General features: G+C 49.5%; 1 protein-coding gene across 4 annotated transcripts in view; it reads left to right on the forward strand.

The window, feature by feature from the left end:
- Nucleotides 1-461: 461 nt before the first annotated feature.
- The window catches only part of AGRN (agrin), a 244154-nt gene continuing 221967 nt past the window's right edge, over nt 462-22648 (forward strand). The window contains exons 1-6 of one of the 4 annotated variants that reach the window (XM_039509023.1): nt 462-577; nt 1783-1910; nt 6925-6993; nt 8126-8345; nt 15046-15132; nt 17395-17463. The gene's annotated coding sequence lies outside the window, so the exon portion shown is untranslated. The remainder of the gene's footprint in view (nt 578-1782; nt 1911-6924; nt 6994-8125; nt 8346-15045; nt 15133-17394; nt 17464-22648) is intronic. The other 3 variants (XM_039509024.1, XM_039509025.1, XM_039509026.1) reach the window with 3 other exon arrangements.

Raw genomic sequence — 22648 nt, forward strand, 5'->3', positions numbered from 1 at the left:
ACCCACCAATACTTAACCCAGTGAAGCCTTGTGACCATCCAGTGCACTGCAGAAAGTCTTTGTCACGGACCACTGGGCCTTTAAGGCTCTGGCCAGGCCCAGCATTCCTATTACATGGTCTTAGGCCAGGTGTTCACCACATTCCCTGGTGGGGGCATATGATTGAGAGTGAGGCCTGCTGGGAGAGGAAGCAGGATATATAGGGTAAGCCATTTCCTCAGCAAAGTGGGAGCTACGGGGTTAAGGAATAGCTGGATGAAAGACATTTCTGTTATCTGAGGAAGCTTCAGAGTGAGGCGTGGAAGGGAGGTCCTCTCCTGTGCATGTACTGGGACAGAATCTCTGTGTTAATAAAACCTTCCCTCCTGGGATCTGTTTGATTTGGTATCTCCAGGTGTGCTAAGCAGGTGAATTGAGGCTAAGCAGCCCTCGTACAATCTTCCCCTTTCTCCTTTCTGTAGGCTTCCTGGATGCCATCAGGTCAGTGCATTAGTTACTTGACTGGTCTCTTCTCTGGGATCCTCGTTTCTTCCTTGGTGAAATAGCAATATGATGGCGGGTCAGTATCTCCATCCGTGTGAGTAACATCTATCTACTGCTTCTTGGCATTGTCTTTGAGGTCCTCTTGATAAAGTTTTATTGCATTTCATTTCATAGATGCCTTAAAGCTGCCAGAGTCTCAAGCCAGCCTTTTACTTTAGCCATATTAATTCAGGCTCAGCCTCGATTTTTCTTCCAATTTTTTGGGAGGAGCGGGGGGCTGGAACAATTTATATAGTGGAGGTGCTGAGAGCCATTGAACCAAACTGTAAACCCTGGATATGATGGGAACCATTTCAAGCCAGGGGTGCTACAGCACCCTAGTTCCAGCACCTATGTGTGTGTGTGTGGGGGGGGCGGGTAATGACTATGCCATTAGCTGACCCAAGGAAAGCACTTAGTAAAACCCACTTCCTCTGAAAGTGGGAGTCAGATCTTCCCAGGGACCAGTCTTCTGACATTCTCATCAGCAAAGAAAACGTGAGACAGAGGTGGAAAAACTTTGCACTGAGAGATCTTTGTCTAGGCTTGGCCAGACAGGGCGAAACTCATGCCAAGACCTCTGTCAGCAGACCTCAACGTGAGAGGAGCAGGTCTGCTTTTTCATAGAAGATTAGGGTTGGAGGAGACCTCAGAAGGTCATCTAGTCCAACTCACTGCTCAAAGCAGGACCAACCCAACTAAATCATCCCAGCCAGGGCTTGGTCAAGCTGGGCCTTAAAAACCTCTAGGAAGTTTCCTATGCCAATTCATTATTTCTGGCTGTTGCAGGCAAGAAATGTAACATTTTCTTTCTGACTTGTGGGTCCAGGACCAATGCCCGGCAAAGTTTAGTCTCAAAATGTAGGCACCATTCTGACCCCTCTTCTTATCCTCGACCTCCGCTTCAGCAACCAATGGCTCACAAACCGCTAGAGTTGGAGATGATCATTTCTTGGGCCTGGAAAGCTGTGGTGGGGGGCGGGTTCCTAGCTGCTTTTGAATGGTGTAATGTATTGGTTTCAAGGTACAGCAGCTCGTTCAAGGCCGACTACTAAAGTCATGCCAGCATTGAAATGGAGTGGGGAGAAGTATTTCAGAAACTAGGGTGATGTGATCTTTAAGGTTTGTGACCTAGTGGGATGAATTCAGCTCTGACCACAAGCTTCAAAACATGGCCTCTAGTTTCTAATGCTTGGGTGTGTTTTGTAGCGATCCCCAGGGGTCAGTTCTTGGCCTTACACTATTTATCACTTTTAACAGTGACCTGGACGAAAACATAAAATCATCACTGACCAAGTTCACAGATGACCCAAAAATTGAAGGAGGGGTAAATAACATAATAACGAAGAGGGCCGGTTACTGATTGGTACAATGATCTGGATCATTTGGTAAGCTGGGCCCAGGCAAACAGGGTGCCTTTTGATAGGGCCATGTGTAAAGTTGAACATCTACAAACAGAGAATGTAGACTATTCTTTGAGGACTCTATCTAGGGAAGCAGTGACTCAGAAAAGGACTTGGGGCGTCATGGTGGATAATCAGCTGAACATGAGCTTCCAGTTCAGTGTTGTGGCCTAAAGGGTTGATGCAATCCTTAGATTAACAAACATGGGACTACTGAGTAGGAGACTATCTGGCATTGGTGTGACTGCTGCTAGAATACTGTGTCCAGTTCTGCTGCTCAGCAGTCAAGCAGGATGTTGATAAATTAGAGCAGGTTCAGAGAAGAGCCACGAGAATGATTAAAGGAGTGGAAAACATGCCTGACTGTGATAAACCCAAGGAGGTCAATCTGTTTAGCTGAACCAGGAGGAGGTTCGGAGGTGACTTGATCACAGTCCTTATGGATCTACATGGGGAACAGAAATTTTATAACAGAGGGCTCTTCAATCTAGCAGACCCAATATAACAAGATCCAAAGGTTGGAGACTGAAGCTAGACAAATTCAAACTGGAAATAAGGCGCACGTTTTCAACAGTGAGGGCAATTAACTATTGGAACAATTTAGGGAGGGTGGTTGTGCATTCTCCATCGCTAACCATTTTTCAATCGAGATTGGGATGCCTTTCTAAAAGAGATGTTCTGGTTCAAGCAAGAATTAATTCAGGGAAGTCCTATGGCCTGTGTTATACAGGAGGTCAGACTAGGTAATCTCACTGGTCCCTTCTGGCCTTAAATCTATGAATAAGGATCAGTGCTCAGAGTGGGGTGAAAAGGGCAGACAAAGGTGCCTCGGCCTATATAGCCTGTCTGAGCGGGGTGTTAAAGTTAGCTAATGAAGGGAAGAGCAACATGAGCCAATGAAACTGGAAACCTTCCCAAGCCTACCCTGGCCCTCTCTGGGCAGGGCACCATTCCTCCATACTTCCTCCTGGGCTCTGACTCACTGAGGTTCCCATTCAGAAAAATACTGCAGCATGTGTCTAAAGTTAAGCATATTCTTAAGTGCTGGGAATAGAGGTGGGCTGCTGAATTGGGGCCTAAAATAGGGAGAAATAATAATAATTTTAAAAGGCCAAGAAAGACTTGGTGCCTCTTTGTGTCCTAGGTGTGTGTGTTTGACATGCATCCGGGGATGTACGGAGGTCTGTAGTCGGAGTCATGCGTGTGTGACTACAGCTGGGTTTTCAGAGTTCATCATTTTTAAGATCTTAACCGAGATTTGTTTGCCCTTGTACATGGCTTGCCTCCTCAGTGAGGATTATGTGTCTGAACATGTCTGGAGCTCTGGGAGCAGCTGGTTTTGAGCTGCTGACAAAGAAACCTTTATGAACACAGAAAAGTGAGGATTTTTTTAACAGCCATGTAACTGGGAAACCGCTTGACTTAAAAAGCATAATATATATTTCCCCCAAGATCAACCTGATTCTCCACTGCCTTACCCCTGTGCACAAAAAAGTGCAACACTACTAGATTGGGGTGGGGTGGGGGACGGGGGGAACATGACTATTTTCCACCAACCCTGCACTGGTATAAATGACAGCGAGGAGCATGGCCTTATAAATTGTAATGGGCAGAGTTCGTTCCCGGTATGTCTCCATTGACTTTGTGGATGAATTCAGTGGAAGGTGACTACAATATAACCTCTTGAAACCATAGTGATCATGCATTCATCTCTGTTGGGGTTAACATGGCCCATCATCTGTCTTGCAGCCGTAGATGCATGTCTGCATCCGTGTGTGTGTATATGTTCTATGGCACATACAGTGTCTCTCACACACACACACACACACACACACACACACACACGCGCGCTTCCCCACTGTCTGCATCGCGTACACATCCCCTGCCCTTCTGCCTCTGGTGACGAGAATCATTTCAGAGAGCCCCACCACTCATCAGTGTCGCAAGGCTCTGCTCTCAGAGAGCTAAAGATGTGAATCCTGCAGAGGCTGCAAGACGCGGTGTACTATGTGGGGGTAGGGAGGCTTTGGTGCAGTCAATCCTTATTTTCTTTTCTTAAACCAATTTCACAAATGAACCTTCTTGGAGCAAGGGACAGACAGCGAGAGCCTGAGTCAGATGGGCCTAATGGACAGGGAGTAAATTCACTGGAGCAATTCATTTAATTGAAAGGTGCTGCAGAAGGGTGCCAAGAAGTGTGGGAACGTGCTTTCCCCTGACAGGCCCTAAATAGGCAGCACAATATATGGAGTCTTGGCTCCCCGAGCCCTGTCGCACTACCAGCTCCCTGGCTCTCTTCCCACTCCCTGCGGTAAAACGAGACGTTCCTAGCTGGGCAGCCACACCTTGCCTCGACTCCCCGCTCCACCACTGTCCTGCAGGGGGAGCCCATGCGCACACCCGCTACAAAGGGACCCCCGGGCTGCTAGAGGCAGTCAGCTGCAGCGTCCAGCTTCTAAAGCCTCTAGCTGCTGGGTGGTCCCCAGGATGGGAGTCCTGGGGGCCAGAGCTGGGTGTCTTTGGGGAGGGCCCTCTGCTGGGGAACTCCCTGCTACTGGAGATCAGGATGAGCCTCTGGCTAGGCCTACACTGAAATTGAGAGGGGTGACTGCAACACATGTAGATCTACGTAAACTGATTTAATCTGGATCAAAGCTTCTGATTGCTGTGTAGACATACACTCTATCTGGCCATGTTTAGGACACAATGCAAGACTGCATCTCTTTGTGCAGACACCCATGCACCTACACTAACGGAGCTATAGGATTCTCCAGCAATGTTCTCCTGGGAACAATGTGAACCTGGGATAGTGGCTAAAAACAGGGAGAGTGCAAGGATTTAGTTCTTAGTTGGGGCGGGATCCAGTGTGGCTTTGAGAGACCAGGGAACCGGAGGATGAGGTGGAGTGGAACAGTAGGTTAGTGCACTGGTTTTTCAGTTCTGGAGTCTTAGGGCTTGTCTACACAGAGAGTTATTCCTGATTAACTGTGGGTGTGAACAGTCTGATTCCAGAATAAATGTGGGATTAAGTTAATTTGGGATGAGGCACTTTGGTTATTAATGTTATTCATATTACTGTAGTGCCTAGGCTGTAGTCAGAGACCAGGACCCCATTGTCTTGGTGTTGTTGTTCCGGAATTAGAGCGTCCACACGTGGAGTTAGTCAGGAGTAGTTAAATCCACTTTCAATTCATACCCTACCTCATTTCAGATTAACTTTTGTGTGTAGACATGCCTTTAGGCTTCACTCTTGGCTTGTGTCATGGGTGAAATGAGTTTGGTGTCTCAACCAGCTACTCCTAAATGGATATCTGGCCACACCATTCAACTGCTACATAACCCTTAGCTAGATGGATGCAGCCGGTTGGCAGAGACTCAAACTGAGATGCGTGGGGCCTGATTCACCCTGGTAGCATGGGGGATGCACTCTGCACCCAAGTGGGCATTTCACCTTGGAGTGGAAGGGAGGCCCAGGCAGTGTTTGCCCAGATGTAGCTTGTGAGCAGGACTCCACTTTCCTGGCCCTGGCCATTAACTCTTGGGATTGTGGTGGCTCCCTGTACGTACGGAGCAGTTTTGGGATCTTTTGGCAATGAAGTCTCTGGTCTGTAAGCAGCTATCCTTCCCACACATTCCTGAGCAGCACATTCATCGCTGATGTTAGATTGCAGGGGTGATGCCCTGGACTGTTGATCCATGAGTGCAGGACTGGTCAGATTTCACATGGCTGATTGTAGGCAGGGCGAGTTTCCAGCATGCTGTGACCGGAGGTGACGGATACAGGAAACAATCCAGATGTATCCCCTTCCTAGGGTTTGCCGCTATTATCTGTCTAAGAATACAGGAAAACCACAGCCTCGGCCAAAGCTTTCTCCTTAAGCTTGGTTGTTCCCTAGAGTTTTCCCTGCCGAAGCTTTTTTCCCTAGCCCCTTGTCCCCTCTGCCTCAGAGAGAGGCTGCCCTTCATCTCTTAGATTGGCGCTAACTGGACACACCTGCTCCCGACACACGGTGATTCAGCAAAATGCTTCTGCATCTCTATGCAGAGTTGAACCCCTGACATCAAGAGGATGTGACCGAAAGCGCCTTGTGGTAAATGTAATCAGTCTGCCACAAAAACAGGCTATGCCAACCCCAGTGCGTCTGGAACCTCTGTGGAAAGCGGAAACTCCATTTTTGGTTGGAAAACTGACACCCAAAAGAGAGAGGTCTTAGTACTCCTAGGAATTATAACACAAACAAGGTTGTGTGAAGATGAAGACTTCCTGGTGCAATGTTTCCTGTTCACCAGACGATGGCACTGTACCTCCCATCAAGTACAGGCTGGGGTCTCTAGCAGCATTGCTCTAGAACAGGGGCTCTCAACCAGGGGTATGTGCACCCCTGGGGGTACGCAGAGGTCTTCATCTAGAGATTTGCCTGGTTTTACAATCGGCTACGTAAAACGCACTAGCAAAGTCCGTACAAACTACAATTTCATACAGACAATGGCTTGTTTATACTGCTCTATATACTATACACTAAAATTTAAGTACAATATTTATATTCCAATCGATTTATTTTATAATTATATGGTAAATATGAGAAAAGGGGGCACTTTTCCAGCACTAGTGCGCTGTGATACGAATCAGACTCCTGAAAAGTAGCCTGGGAAGATTGCGACCCACTGCTCTGGAAGGGGAAGTCTCTGCCGGAACGATCCCTGGCTATTTCAGCTTGTGAGATGCAGCTGGCAGAGCAGGGCAGGCACACAGTGTAGACATTTTCCCCCTTAGAGCTGTTTGTTTAAAACTGTAAAAGACACGGGGCGCAATGCTAGATCGGTTTTTGCAATACACACGATTCTTGATTATCCTAATGGGCTGGGGATGAGGAATAACCTTCGGTAATGGGGCTTTCCGTGAACCCTGGGACTTGCTAAGTAGGTAACGTGCCAGGGGACAGGACTGTGCTGCAGCTAGCAGAGGATTTGAGCTAAATGGAGCCTGCACTGTCCTTAGGAGAAACAGCGCTATTCCGGTCACTGGGCCTGGCTGCAACTGAGAACGAGGCCCCTTGACACCGCACTGGTAAGTGACAGCTTTACGGCTTCCTTGTTGCCCCTCTGCACCCAGTGAGCGGTAACGCTGTAAGCCATGGTGGGAAGGCCGCCTGTCTCCAGCGGGTTTTTATCGGTGATGTCTTTAATCACCATGGCTCTTTGTGCCTCACAATGCTGGTCTCCTCTAGTGTTTCCTAGCAGCTGGAAAGGGGTGTGGAGGGGAAGGGAGGCCCAGTGGGTAAGGAGCTCACCTCACACTAAGGTGAGCCAAGTTCAGTTCCCTGCCCTGCTACAAATTTTCCTGCATCACCTTGGGCAAGTCACTGAACCTCTCTGTGGCCCATTTATAACAAGTCCTAAACCCATCGGCGTGTAAATGGGGCTGCCAGAGAAGCACCACTCACAGGGATAAGAATAAGGCACTAAAGATTGTGAGGGGCTCATACACAGGCCGTACAATTGCTTTAGATAGACTGGGACTCAGATCATTGCAAATGATTTTATTGGCACAACTAAACCCAGGGTGCAAGAGGCCTTAGGCACCAAAATCCCTTTGAGGATCTGGCCCTGGGCCTGTGAGAGGTGAGGGCCGGCCTGCAGGGGTGGCCCTTTGTCACTACGGCTCAGCCCCCAGAGTGGCAGGCAGTTGTATCACTCGGTGCTGCTGACTCGCTCCTTTCTCCCAGGGCTTTTCCCCCCCTCATCACTTTTTGATGCAAATGGATTTTTGATTTGGATTGAAACCTCTGCAGTGGAAGCTGCAGACGGAGGCCACAGAAAAGGGATCGTTCCCCAGAGAGCTCAATGGGGGCCTCTCTCCAGCCAGCTGAAGGGTTCTGGAAGGCAATTTATCTTCCCGGCCACTCAGTTCCTCCTTGGCCAAACTACTGGATTAAATCAGACCAGTTGCACGGAGGGGTGGGAGGTGTTTAGAGTGAGAGAAAACAGCTGGAATCTTCAGGGCTTGCTTAGGGTGTATGGAATCCCCAGAGAGGCAGCATCCCTTTTGATTTGAACGGGTCTTCAGGGCGTTTGATCCGCTTTACTTCCCGCACTGGGATGGATAACGCTCACATGCTGCCTCATCTGTTGCAGGCTAAAGGGGGTATTTTGCTTCTGCCAGACAATGCAATCCAGGTGCAAACTTGCTTTTATTCCAGCGTTGTCCTGACCACTTCATTTGGCGTGAGAATTCCTTGGAACAATTTCTCATTACACTGGTGCCTCATCCCCTAAGGCAGGAGATACGGAGCATCCTCAGAAACGGGTCTTCTGCTCTCTCTCATCAGATCCTGACACCTGCTTGGTGTCATAGGATGCTGTCAAGAGAACTTCCATGGTTTTGCATGTGGCCTGACCACCTCCTAATCCCAGGCACAGGTGAGACAGGTGATGGGGGAAGTCCCAGATAATGGATTCAGACAAGTGTCAGACTGCAGTGGCAAACATTCATCCTGGTTGCATCATTGAAAACTAGCCTGATCCTCTCTAGTTTAAGATCAAATTTGGCCGCTAGCCCTATGTCCTGGGCAAGTGACTGGTGAGGCTAGGTCTGTGGTTCAAATCCAGCTCAATAGGGAGTGAGAATTGTTACCAGCTGGGTGAATTAAGTTAAGTGGGTCTCAGCCCAGTTCCCAGGAGATGTGTATCCATGCCACAAACCAACCCACCATTGCAACTGGCAAGCTCAGCAGAAACCAAGGATTATAATGGATGACCCCTTCATAGAATCATAGACTATCAGGGTGGGAAGGGACCTCAGGAGGTCATCTAGTCCAACCCCCTGCTCCAGAGGTTCCCAAACTTTAACAACCTATGAACCCCTTTCACTAAAATGTCAAGTCCCACGAACCCCCGCCTAAAAATGTATATTTCCAGGGATTTTCTCCTTTCATTCATTCATTCATTCATGCCCGTCACCCCAACCGGGGTATGGGCCGCCAACAACAGATCTCCATAGTCTTCTATCCTGGGCCATTCGCTCTAGCTGGTTCCAGGTATAGCCCATTTTTTTGCTATCAACCTGAAGGTCGCGTCGCCAGGTATTTCTTGGGCGGCCTCTTTTCCGCTTGCCTTGGGGGTTCCACTGCAGTGCCTGTCTGGTGATGTTGGTTGGCTGCTTGCGTAGTGTATGTCCTATCCAGCCCCACCTTCTCCTTCTAATTTCTTCCTCTGCTGGGAGTTGATGGGTCCTCTCCAAGAGGTGGATGTTACTGATGGTGTAAAAGCAGTGATCTTGGAAATATAAAATTTGTTTTATGACATGCTTATTACACACTGTTTATTATAAATTAATATTTATCATTACAGTATTTTATTACATTATGAAAACAGCAACACTCTTCCAAGATCTCACTTTCGTAGCTTGTAGCACTTTAAATAAACCTGTTAGAAGACAAGGCTCCTATGTTTCATCAAGGAGCATCAGACGTGAAACAGCAGGAAGGTATTTAAGAAGCCAACTCAAAGAGTTCCTCCTACACAAGCATTCAGGTCTTGAGCAGTCCAGGCAAACAACGGATGTTACAACAAAGCTGAAACTTGTTCTTCAAAATAATTTAAAAAACAAGACTAGCTGCCTATTTAATTTTAAAAACAGCAAAAAATATCCACCTCCCTTTCAATTTCTTATAGGGAGCCTTGAAGTTTCAATCTCCTCAATGTGATAGAGATGCTTGCTTTGATCTGCTTAGGTCTTGGAAGACCAGGGGCTCTGGCTGCTGGCCCCGTGTTGCTCGGGGTCCCTAGGGACAGCTCTGTCTGCCATTAGGGAATTTTTTCCCAAGAACCCCCTGTAACATTTTGTGAACCCCCAGGGGTTCACGAACCCCAGTTTGGGAACCACTGCCCTGCTCAAAGCAGGACCAATCCCCAGCTAAATCATCCCAGCCGGGGCTTTGTCAAGCCTGACCTTAAAAACCTCTAAGGAAGGAGATTCCACCAGCTCCCTAGGGAACCCATTCCAGTGCTTCACCACCCTCCTAGTGAAAAAGTTGTCTCGAGACGAGAATGGAGACACGTTGGTTTGAGCTGGTGGAAACAATCACTCTGCCACTGTCCTTGTTCCGTGGCTAAGAGAGGGACTTCAGTCTTTAGGGCTGTCTATCGAGGACCTTCTCCAGACTGGCATGAAAATCATTCCAGAAATTGACCTCACCTGCAGGTTTCAACTTTCCATATAAAGCTACAGGAGGCCTCTAGCTATGAACACCCACAGAATTTAGTTTATTTGGTTGCACGTCAGCTGCTGCACTGAGCAAATGAGCTTCTGTGTAAGTTCCTCAAACTTTGCTGTGCACGTGACCAGTGGTGGGTTGTTGTTTTTTTAATAGCTTGATTGTTTCTCTGGCCCCGCCCACACACAGCAGGATTAGGACATAAATGGAGGGGCCAGCAGGTGGCACTAAGACATTTTGTTCATTTCACTTATTAATTGTTCCTTATGATATTTCCCAGCACTGGTTCCCTCCTGCCTGGTGCAAGTAACATCCCCTGGCTGGTGACTCACTCCCAAGGCCAGGGCCTGCATTAGGGACGGGGCTGATAAGGGAAGAGGTGGGGAATCCTGACAGTGCAGCTACCCTGTGCACTAGCCCAGGGAGCAGGTATAGCCCCCAGGTGCAGGGCCGCCCGGGGGGGGGCAAGAGGGGCAATTTGCCCTGGGCCCTGCAGGGGCCCCCACGAGAGTTTTTCAGGGCCCCTGGAGTGGGGTCCTTCACTCGCTCTGGGGGCCCTGGAAAACTCTCGCGGGGCCCAGGCCCCCGGAGCTTCTTCCGTTCCAGGTCGTCGTCGTCAATTCAGCGGGGGGTCCTTCCGCTCTGCGACCCGCCGCTGAAGACCCCAGGCCCCCTGAATCCTCTGGGTGGCCCTGCCCAGGTGGCTGACTAATGCTTAGGGGTGGGGCTCTCGAATGGCATGGGTGTGACAATACAGAGCTTGAAGCTCAAGGCTGAATGATATTGAACCTCCTGGGACTTGCAATGATCTCTCTCGAAATATACGTTATTACTTCCGATCTATATTGTGGTGGTGCCCAGAGGCTCCAATCAGGATGGGAGACCCTTTGTAAGACCATGTCTAAACACGCAATTGCACTGATATAACTAATTTTTTTTTTTTTTTTTTTTTAGTAACAACTGATTTAAGTTAAAGTGATGCAGCGTTTGCGTGGTCCTGTGCTCATGGCACATGCTAAAATAGAACCAGTTTCAAAAGAACCTGAAAACAAAGTCCAAGGCATTACCTCACCTTGACACCAAGTGCCACAAAAATATTTGAAAAATGTCACTCCAGCTTATTTTCCGGTATTTTCCATATTCCACGTGTGTTGCCCTGCTGCGATTTTGCCAGACAAACCATAAATAACGCGCTCTGGCTAAGAGTGGAATAGGAGAAAAGCTGTGTCAGGATGAAGGGTGGGTCTATGCCACTGAGACAGTGTGCTGCCTTGGGCATTTCCTCTCAGAGCCAGGAATCAAAGGAGCTCCTCACCTCTTCCGTGGACAAATCCAGTGAAGCCTGGAGGTGCCAGCTCCCTCTCGGCTCCCATAGAGCACCGCCAGCTCCATCCAGGGACCACAGACACAGTATTTGACGGAGAAACCTGCTGACCGAAGTCTGGAGCTCCTAGTTGTTTTGGAGAAACACAAAGCGTGCTCAGCAAAAGGCCCTCTGCAGGGGTAGGCTGCAGTAACTCTTGGATAACTGGCCTGGGAAGAAGGGTGCAGCATCGGATTAGGTTCTGGCCTAATTAGTAATAATACTTTGCATGTCTATAGCATCATCCATCCAAGGGACCAGTACATTTTGCCTCCGAATCCATCCCTCTGAGATAGGGTCACTGACAGGATCTCCATTCTACAGCTGGGCAAAGGGAGAGGATATGACTCGCCAGGGAAGAGAACCTGTGTTTCCTGCTGCCTAAGTGCTGTGCCTGACTCACAAGCCCCCCTTCCTCCCTCTGTGCCAATAGCACCTCCGGTAAGAGGGCTGGGCACCGTCTCTGCTCAGGCACCTGGGCTGGGAACAGGGACTGACTGCCAATTTTCTGGGGTCTCCTCTGTTCTTGGGACGACCTGTTCCCTGCTTTCATTCTGACCATGTGCTGTTCAGTATTGGCAAGGGGTCTGCCTCACTATAAGTGATGGCAGAGGTCAGACCTCGTTTTAGAGCTTGTTCTGCTAGATGTTCCCCAGGCAACAGGAGGGGGCAAATACCTTCCCTTCAGCCCAGCTGGGAGCTGCACAATCTCCCCGTTGCCCAGCTCAGATCACCCGAACTCAGAGGAGGAACAGCTAGAGCTTCGCAAAGCCAAGGCTGCCCCTATCCTGATCATCACCTGCCCCACGGACGGGCCAGATGATTCCAGCCTATGAGTCCAAGCAGCTGAGTTTCCTGAGGGCGTTCTCTCCATCTCCTGTCAAGGGTGGTCAGTTCTCACCTGTACCCGCTGCCGTGCGGCTCCTTCTGCAGCGTTCCGGGGGCTCTGCCTCCTGGAGTCGGGCTCCTGCCAAACTAACCAAGAAATAAGATGAACATCAGGGCTGGGACAGGGCCCTCACATGTGGCACCTCCGTGACCCTGGGGTCCCCTCCGAGCTCAACTTTGAAGGCCCCAAGGAGTGAGGGCAGCAGGAGCCTCCTGTGGGGAGGGATGGGGAAGAACCTGGCTCTGCCATTGGATGGTTCTTGCCCTACCTCTCAGAATGTATGAGACCAGCACAGAGTTCGAGTTGTGACACACACAAGCCAAGGGCCAAGGAAACTGCAATCAATGAGGGGAGCTTCTGTTCTCTTCTGGGGTGTCCAGCTTGGGGCCCCTTAGAGGGCCCAGTTTTCAGAGGCCACATGTGTGGCACTTCCTGGAGATCAGGTCCCTGGGCCCCCAAAATGAGTAGCTACTTTTGAAATGTTGACTGTGGGTCCTCGCAACAGCGTGTGAAGAGCCACGGAGTAGAAGGTGCGGACTGACCCCACATTGGCCTCGCCCAGCCAGCTGGGAAGTGCTGATGTCCCTTGAGCTGTTGCTGGGACAGGGGGCTGAGGGAGGCTATAATTCAAAGTGGCAACAGCAGCCAGGAAGAGGTTAATTCCCTCTGAAAACCCTACTCTGTGTGTGCGTGTAATAGTGAATGCAGGAAAAAGCATTAGGGGCTTGCAGTGCATGGTGATATCGCCCCTGCATTGGCTTCCTTTATCTTGGCACCAGTAGGATAATGTATTTCCTAGTTATTCCATGTGAGTGTTCAAAAAATTGATTTTTTTCTGTAAGTGCAAAAAAAAAAAATCTTTTAAGAGGTGGTAGTTTAAGTGCCTTCCTCCCTCCTCCACTAATGGGACCGGCAACAGCTGCATTAACAGTTTGCATAAAATTGAACACAAAAGCGTCTATCTCCCTCGCAGTCTGCCCAAGAACTCCTGCCTTTCACTGGGAAACGGATTCCAGCAACTACAAAACCACGAGCAGGGATCTCCTCCCCTCGGGCCCATGCACGTTCCAGCCCCGCAGCTCTGCTGAGGGCTTCAGACCTTTCGTAAGGGGACCCCAGTGTCCTGGGGGGTCCAGCGGCACAGCTTCAGCATGGCAGCAGCTTCACAAATCTTGCCCAGTGCCCATAAATGGGATTCTCAAACCCTCTGGTTTTTCTCACTCGTTTTTTGTTTAACCCCAAATCCTGCATGCGCTGAATCCTAATCTCGTCTCTTTCGACTTGAAACCTGCTTCCCAGAACCCTCAATGTCTTTCTGTTTAACGGAGGCTCCCAAATGCAGTTTTTTTTCCCTTTGTGATATCTGCCAGCTTGGCCATCAGATGCTGGGGCAGCTGACCTAACCCTCCAGCAAATCTCCACATCTGGCAGCTGCTCTTGCTGTCTCTGTATCTCCTCCGACAGCCACAGCCGGGTTTCGCAGCTGGGCCTTGGTGATCCACAGAGGGCAGCTTTGCCATATACACCTGTAGGAGCTGTGCAGAGCCTGTTGTCAGAGCCATTCAGTCCTAAGGGCCTTGCACCATTTAAGGCCTATTGAAGATCTCCAAGTAGGGCTAAAGTGGAACCCAAGTGGCCGGTGCATTGTACTGGCTCCTCTGCACAGGCTTCACTTCTCCCGTTGATATGAGGGGGAAATGGCAACAGTCACCCGAGCTGTGGGTAACGACCGACGGGCTTTGAAGTTGAGAGACTCTGGCAGGATAACCAGGTTGACACCATTTCTGTGCCCTGCCTTGCTCCTATCTGCCTCGGTGGAACTGATCTAAGGGGCCACGGGAGAATTTTACTGGGACAAACCATTAGGGAGAGTCTGGGCAGCTCTGGGTAGTGGGGCATCCCCTGGCTCCTCCAATCTGTACTGGGGCCACTCCACCTTCTCCCAGAGCGGCTCAGAATCCCACGGGCACAAAGTTGGCTTAAAACCACCTTTTCTTCCTCCCCCCGAGTTGTGTCTCCAGGAGAGCAGTGGAGGATCCCAGGACATACGGGTGTTTTTTAAGCTGGGGGGTTTCCTTTGGGTCTGGATCACCCAGAGACTCAGCCAGGGGGAGGATGCAGAGGTTAGGGCGTCGAGCAGCAGTGGCAAGTCTCGCAGTTGTGATATTTTTAATGTCAAAACCCAATTGCCAGCGTGCTTCCAGCGTGGCAGCCATCAGCATCACTCACAAACCAGCTGGTTTTCAATGGGCACGGGGATCTGTGTCCACTCAGAAGTTGGGTGTGCCGGATTTTAGCAAGTGATGCTAGTACCGGGCTGCCATGAGTGGAGGAGATTGTATAAATTTGATCTTATAAAGGACACTTGGCTGTAGTCGGTAGCATTAATCCTCGATTACCATTAAAACAAAACAAATTCACTCGGAGAAATAATCTGGATCCCTTCCTCAGTGGGCGCAAATCATTGTTGTTCTATTGGCATCAGTGGAGCTATGCCCAGTGACACCAGCCGAGGATCTGCCTCTCTGTTTCTACCTCAAATGTAAAAAGCCTTAATTTTTGGTTTCTAGTTAAAAAAAAAAATGCTGTGGTTGCACTTTCTCCCCTGCTAATCCAATCTGTCTCCTTACTGCTTTCAAATGCCTTTTAAAGATTCCTCGCGATGGTTTACAGAAATCCATTTTCCGAGATGCGGCAAAGAGGGGCAGTTTTATGTCACAGTTATTAGCCAACGACAAGGTAAGTAACTCAGAGAAGATTGATCACCCAACTAAGCCTTTTTACTTTCCCAATTAATCCTGGCATAATTGTAATAAATCCAAGTGGGGGAGTAATTAGATCTGAACGGACTTCGCTTCCCTTTGCTGTGGGATGTCAGGTGTAATAGATAGAGACATTTCTCCTGGAAGTGGCCTACGGAGACGTCCAGTGAGATGGGATTTCTGGAAAGAAAGATAGATGTCAGAGGGTTGCGTTCACTTTTTTTTTTCTCAATGGAGAACAGATTTATGCCATCAATCCAAATTAAGAAGCCTTTGTGGTTACACAGAAATCCAGCAGGAGCAATACAATTAGCCCTATGCACTTTTTAATTAACAACAGAAAATTCACTGTGAATTCAGGGCAAAAGATTCTCCATTTAAAAGAGTCATTGTGGATCATTTGATACTTTTGGCCCGGAGTCAAAGGGTCATTGTGGGTTTAAATCCTAACCCAAGAGCTGGCTTTACTCCTCTGATGACACTGCAGAGTAGTGTGTGTGTTGTGTGCCGTACTGCTAGACACAACCGTAACTCTCATATAGAGTGTTAGATCAAGAGCTCTTCTGCCCAGATCAGGGAACATCCATATGAAAGTTACTGTTGACTGCAGAGCATTGCTGATGTGTAGTGGTTAGAACAAAGCCCTGCTAATCGAGAGCCCTGGATTCTCATGCTGGCTCTGCCATGGATTTGCTGCATGACCTGGAGCAAATCACTTTGCCAAAGTGGCCACTGATTTTGTGCACTTCTGTTTTGGGGTTTCCATCTCGATACACCCGGGGCGGCTCTAGACATTTTGCCACCCCAAGCACGGCGGCATGCCGCGGGGGGCGCTCTGCTGGGCGCTGGTCCCGCGGCTTCGGTGGACCTCCCGCAGGCGTGCTCCACCAAAGCCACGGGACCAGCGGACCCTCCGCAGGCACGCCTGCGGGAGGTCCACCGGAGCCGCGGGACCAGCGGACCCTCTGCAGGCATGCTGCCGAAGGCTGCTTGCCTGCCGCCCTCCCGGCGACCGGCAGAGCGCCCCCCGCGGCTTGCCGCCCCAAGCACGCGCTTGGCATTCTGGGGCCTGGAGCCGCCCCTGGATACACCTTTGGAGCTGGTTTTCAGAAGTGTGGGGAGTATTCACAATTCTAATGGGAGATGGGGGTGTTCAGTACCACGGAAAGCCAGCCTGAGTTGTCTTAAGTTGGGTACCCCCAAAATAGAGACCACCAGAATTAGTGGCTCCTCTTGGAATTGTTGGCCTACATCACTGACCCTAGTAGAAAATAAATTATCCGAGGGTTCTGCGTTGCTCCTATATATGTAAGAATCACTTTGCTCACCTCTGGGGTGGAAGCTGCCTTTTTGTTCTAGCACAATGGGGGCCAGACTGGGCTCATAGGTGCCATGATTAGACAAATGATCATACTTCTAATCACATCTGGCATGGGGCAAAGCCAATGGACAGCAACCCTGCATGGCAGTTTGGGACAGGAAGCGAGGACAATAGCCAATAGAAATGTCAGGGGGAATGTGGTCACCTAAGTTAGAATTTGGCTCATAATCGTGAGGCTAACGCCCACGCTCTGAGTTAGCAATGGGATGGGATTGGTGATGACCACCAGGGATCAGGATGTGGGTTTGGATGTCTCATTCCAAAGGCAGCCGTGGCAGCAGGGCTCCATCATGCAGGGAGCACTGGCTCATTGCTGACTCAGAAGGAAAAGCACCCATCTACTTATGACTCCTGGGCAATTTTCCAAAAGAAAATCAATAAATAAATCAGGTATCACAGCCAACACTCTTCCTCCTCGGGGAGAACAAGCATCTGTGAGCTGCTGATTCGGTGTACAATGGCTGCAGGATACGCCACCTAACCAGCCGCTGCCTGATGGACATCTCACTGGGCTAATCCCTGGCGTGACTACACTGACGTCAGGGGGGTTCCTCTAGGGATCAATGTGCCCATCAAAGTATGAAAGGCCCTAAAGGAAACCCAACTCTGCTCTAATATATTCCTGATGGGAGGCGCAAGTTCCTAGTTGGTGGCACTGATGGCTATGTACAGTCTTCCAGCGGCCACAGCCCATGGGGTACCAGTCCATCTCCTCACCTGCCCCTGTTCTTGCTGATCCAGTGCTGCGGACTCTTGTGCTAATCGGTGTTTTTCATAAAGCCCCAGCTCCTGGAGTCATGTGAAACTCTCTGCTTTCAGTTAATAGACAAAGTGAGTTTCAAGCGCTTGTCGTTGCAGAGAAAAGATTGAAAATGGGACCCCGGTGCACCTTATGGCCTCAGAAGGGAAAGGAAATGAACTCGAACGGTATTATTATTATTTCTTTAATTTCATGATTTTTAAACTGATCTCATGACTATGAGGGGCCTGGCCTCCCCAGGGCATGTGACAACATTAATTCCCTCCTGTTCCACCTGTAACCAGCAGGTAGATAGTACAGCCGCGGTTCCCTGGAGCACTCGGGAGCAAGTCCCGCCCCGTCCCTGGCAGGGAGGTTCCAGGTTCAGCAGGATGTGTGTAGCTCTCTGGGGATGGGGTCTGGGATTCCTGGGCAGCAGCGAGCACCCTGCTGGGCAGGCGGCTCCCTGCTCTGCTGGGCACAGCAGTTCCCTGGGGCTGAAGCAGATAGATCTGCCCCTGTGTTGGATCTACTCCCTCCCCCCGCAGATCGTGAGCCCAAGGACGGTGGTGCCTGAGAAGTGTTCGCAGGAGAGCTCTGTTGCCTCGAGTGAAGGACCCCTCCAGCCCCCCACAGCAGCACCTGGCTCCCCAAGAGCTGGCGGCAGGTGGCCCTACCCACAAGGGCAGGTTGTTTCAGTCACCACTTCCTCCAGCCCCTCTCAAACCTCGCCCACCTGCAACCCAGCTCAGGGGGCAAGGGCAGCCCCCGGCCCTGTGAACTGCACAGCCCCGTTCCACTCCGCGGTGATGACGGTGGTCGGGCCCTGAGCAATGGAGCGACTGCAGGGAGGGGAGCTCTGACTTCCACTCCCCTCCCACGGCCACGGAGGGGGAGCTGGCGTTGGGCTCCGAGTTCCTGGGCCTACGGTGCAGACCCCAACCCTCCAACCAACTTGCTTGTTCTTAAGGCCGCCTTAGACCTGAGCGAGCCAGTCCAAAGGGATCTTCCAGCTGGGAGCTATGGGCCAAAGCCCACGCTGAGTGGGCTGCACACGTGAGCCAGGGCATCACTGGGGACACGGAAGCCGCATGTGAGGTCCAGCTGGGCGTATTGCAGCTCCTCTCTGCCGTGTCTACGTTCACCGACTCGGTGCAGCTTGAAGCAGGCTCCAGGTTGTGTTGCCATCACTTGGCTGAGCCCAGCTCAGGGGCAGGGCCAGAACCTTGTTGGCTAGAAAAATGCGGGGAAATAAACCAATCCCACCATCGGAGTGAGCTGTGGTGAGCCAGACGCCCCCACTCCCTGCACGTTGCCTGACAGAGAGCTGCTCCCTGGCTCTCCCAGCCCGCCTCCCACTGAGATCTCATTAATAGATTTACTTATTTGGAAATGGTTATGCAGGCAGACAGCCTACTTAGATGTAGAATCCCAGGGGCAACTTGTTAGCAGCTGCTGTGGAGCTACATCAAGAGGTTTTCTGACAGTACACAAAAGCCATTTGACAATGTCAGAAACCACCGAGAGGGATTAACTTAAAAGAGAAAAGAGAGGGGGAAAAAAACCCCACATTAAAACATCTCTTAAGGCTTATCGGAGTTATGGAGTGTGAGTGAAAAAAGCCCAGGGAGTTGAGGACGGTGGTGCATTGGGAGGAAGTCAAGGAGCTTCTGTGGAAGGAGGAAATTGTGGTTGTAGTCTCATGTATGCTGCAGTGGGGGTGTATTCCTGATTTACACCAGGGCAGGTGGGAGGAGAATCCGGCCCACATTCAGACAAGCGTATATTTAAATGGGCTGGAAGCAGGTTTTCGATCCCAGAGATTAGACCAGGTGTGACATATGAAGCAGAGACGTATGCACCCCCAACCATAATACCTGTTCCAGGCCCAGTTAGTGGGAGCTCATTGAATCAAGGTTCTGTGATTTGATAGCGAGAGGAACCCAACTATAAACTTTCCTCTTCCTTTTTGCATTGCAGGGGTATCCACCCAGCACTCGCAAAATTCCCAAAGTCCTGCCCCAGCATGCACCTGGCTTGGTGTGAAACCTGAGATGGCCTCTCTGGGAGCAGAGTCTCTGCTCCAAAGCCTTGCTTCAGAATCTAGAGGGGATCTGCTCAGGGCATTACGCATAAGACATCTGTGGGTGTGTTTAGGCTGCACCTGGGAGTGAGCCTCAGAACCCAGGTAGACAGACTAATACTAGCAGGGCTTGGGCTAGCATGCTAAAAATAGTAGGGTGGATGTTGCAGCTTGGGATTTTAAGTTCCAGCCTAAGCAACAAAGTCCATACTGTTATTTTTAGCAAGCTACCGGGACTGGGAGGCTTGTTCCCAGCTGCAGTGTAGACATACCCTGATCCCCCAGTGCCTCATCTTTGGCCAGTGCCCAGAGCTACGTCAGTGTGAATGGAGAATTCTACTCTGAGCTCCTCCCATTTCACAGACGGGAAAAATGAGGCAGTCTGCGATTTAGACCAATATTTGCTCTATGGACTTTGAGTGCCTCGATTTTTCAGGTGTCCAACTTGACACACCTTAGAAGGGCCTGATATTCAGAATGCACTGAGTGCTTGTCCTCTGCAAATCGAGGCCTTCGAGGTGTCTCAGGTTGGGCACCTGAAAATTGAGGAGCTCACGATCACTGATCACTTGTGAGTTGGCCTAAAGCTATATCACTAGATTTCTGTAAGAGAAAGCGTTTCACCGTCCAAGGTCAGAGCTACTCTGGCATGAAGCTGCTGAGTGGAACATCAGGGCATCTGTCATTTAATTTTCACTGAAAAAGATCTTGAAACAGGCACTCATCTGAAATGTCAGATAATTTAAAACAAGCTTCCTCAGCTGCATTACCAGTTGTTAAAACGGGAAGGATTTTCCAGAGACATTGTCAGCTTAAAACTTGTACATCTGTCAGGAATTTTATAACTGCAGTTGCTCAGAGTAACATGAAAAAGCTCCGATCCTGCACAGACTAATGCAGGTGGTTAGCTTTAAGCATGTGAGAAATCCCACTGATGTCACTATTCACATGCTCAAAGTTGGCAGCTCTGCTAACACACATGCCTAACTCTCAGTTTTATTACTGGTTTCCCGATGTTTCTTTTGAAAGCTCCAGCACCTGGAGTCAACTGATTGGGAGAATCACAGCTTTCAATGAAAAATTTTTTTTCTAGCCCTTGTGATTGCATAGGGAATCTTGGAAATGTGACCCCAGCACTCCCTGAAGGAGCCTGGAAGAAAAACAATGATGTATGTATTTTGTCAATTAGATAGTTTATTTACATTGTGCATTCAACTTGGTGTATAGTCAGTTTCAGTGCTCTTACCTTGTATAATCAGTAAGTAATGCTGTGTCTACTGTGGGAGCTAGGAGTGTGATTCCCAGGTCACGCAGTCCACACAGATATACTAGTGTTAGCTCTCATCTGAGCTAGCATGTTAGAACATAAGAACGGCCATACTGGGTCAGACCAAAGGTCCATCTAGCCCAGTATCCTGCCTACCGACAGTGGCCAGTGCCAGGTGTCCCAGAGGGAATGAACAGAACAGGTAATCATAGAGTGATCCATCCCGTCGCCCATTCCCAGCTGGCAAACAGAGGCTAGGGACACCATCCCTGCCCATCCTGGCTAATAGCCATTGATGGTCCTGTCCTCCAGGAACTTATCTAGTTCTTTTTTGAACCCTGTTATAGTCTTGGCCTTCACAACAGCCTCTGGCAAGGAGTTCCACAGGTTGACTGTGCATTGTGTGAGAAAATACTTCCTTTTGGTTGTTTTAAATCTGCTGCCTACTCATTTCACTGGGTGATCCCTAGTTCTTATGTTATGACTACACCCCCGCTATGAACAAGAGGTGCGGTCCCCAGCTCCCACAGACACACCCGTGCTAGCTCTCTTCAAGCTAGTGCACTAAAAATAGTAGTGTGGCCACAATGGCCCGTGCAGCAGCAGCACCGTGCTAGCAGCCCCGAGTACAAACCCAACAGAACCCAATGGGTACATACATGGGGCTGCTAACATGTGCTACTGTGGCTACATTACTGTGTTTAGTGCGCTAGCTCAGATGAGATCTAATGCCAGTACATCTATGCAGGCAGGGAGTCACGCCCCTCGCTCGTTGTGTAGACACAGCCTTAGTCAGTTTCCCCTGTTGTCTGGGTGGGTGTTTCCCACCGCAACAGGAAAGGGAGAAATATTTTTACAAGTAGTATAAATGTGATTGTGAAAGGACAGACATTGGCAGGGGCAGGGGGGACTGCCTGGACGCTGTAGCATCGAAAAATACCTTTAACCCAATTCTGCTTTTAAGGGGTGAGATTTTAAGGTGATGGCGTTCCTTTAAAAATCCTTTTCACCTGTTCCCATGGGTGCTCTTGGGTTAGCGTTTGAACTTGAGTAAGCTTGGACGTTGGATGAAATCCTGGTTCCACTGAATGCAATGGCCCGATGTAAGCAGTAGAATCGTCAGTTTCATGTCTGCATATGGTCAGTTTCATTTTCTGGTTGTTCTTATTGTTCTGACAGTCTCTCTCTGAACAATCGGCCTCCTTAGAGCCGCATCCAGGATGGAACAATTCCCCCACAACCCAGTTAAGGGAGGAGTATTTTCTTAGGCTGCCATTTGCTGCCAGCTGTGGATCTGTCATGGAATTATGGGCCTGATCCTGAGAGAGAATGAAGAGCTATATTTCTCCTCCGCTTTAATGGGAGTTGTGGATACTCAATACTATTCTGGATCAGACCAATACCTGTCCGTGATGCAAGATCTGCTCAGAAGCCTGTCGTCATTGCATGCAGTGCTGTAGTATGTTTGACTTTATTCTTTCAATAAGCAAACAGGATCAATGAAAACAAACAATAACCGGTATAGCCTGCTCCATCAGATTGCCTCTAAAACCAAGTCAATTGACTTGAAAGAGCTAACCAAGCAAAGGCCATTGCACAGAAAAGCTTGTTAAATCCATTTTTCTCCTAACAGCCTTGAAAACAGATGGGGACGGGTGAGAAATGCTAAATAGAAATGAAAATAAATAAAGAGTAAACAATTCCCTTTCTCCGCTTTGCAAAGCGCTGGAAGCGTAGTACAGTTATGTCTTTTCCACCCCAGAGTGAAGGTTGTTGCCAGGATTTACCACTGAACCATGCTCAAAGATACAATACAAATTAATAATTAAAATAACAAAATAATCTGCCAGGCACTGAAATATTTTTAGCTGATTGCCTGAGCTTACAATGGCCGCGATGTAATAAAGATGTGCTTTGTGCTAGACCTTCACTAAAAATGCTGATGACTCTGCAGGTTCAACTTCGCTCTAGGCTAACAATGCATTCTTCCCATCCGAGCCATTCTCCTGGCCCTTTGTTGTTT

The sequence above is a fragment of the Mauremys reevesii genome, linkage group 21 (genome assembly GCF_016161935.1).
Source record: "Mauremys reevesii isolate NIE-2019 linkage group 21, ASM1616193v1, whole genome shotgun sequence".
Taxonomy (NCBI): Eukaryota; Metazoa; Chordata; order Testudines; family Geoemydidae; genus Mauremys; species Mauremys reevesii.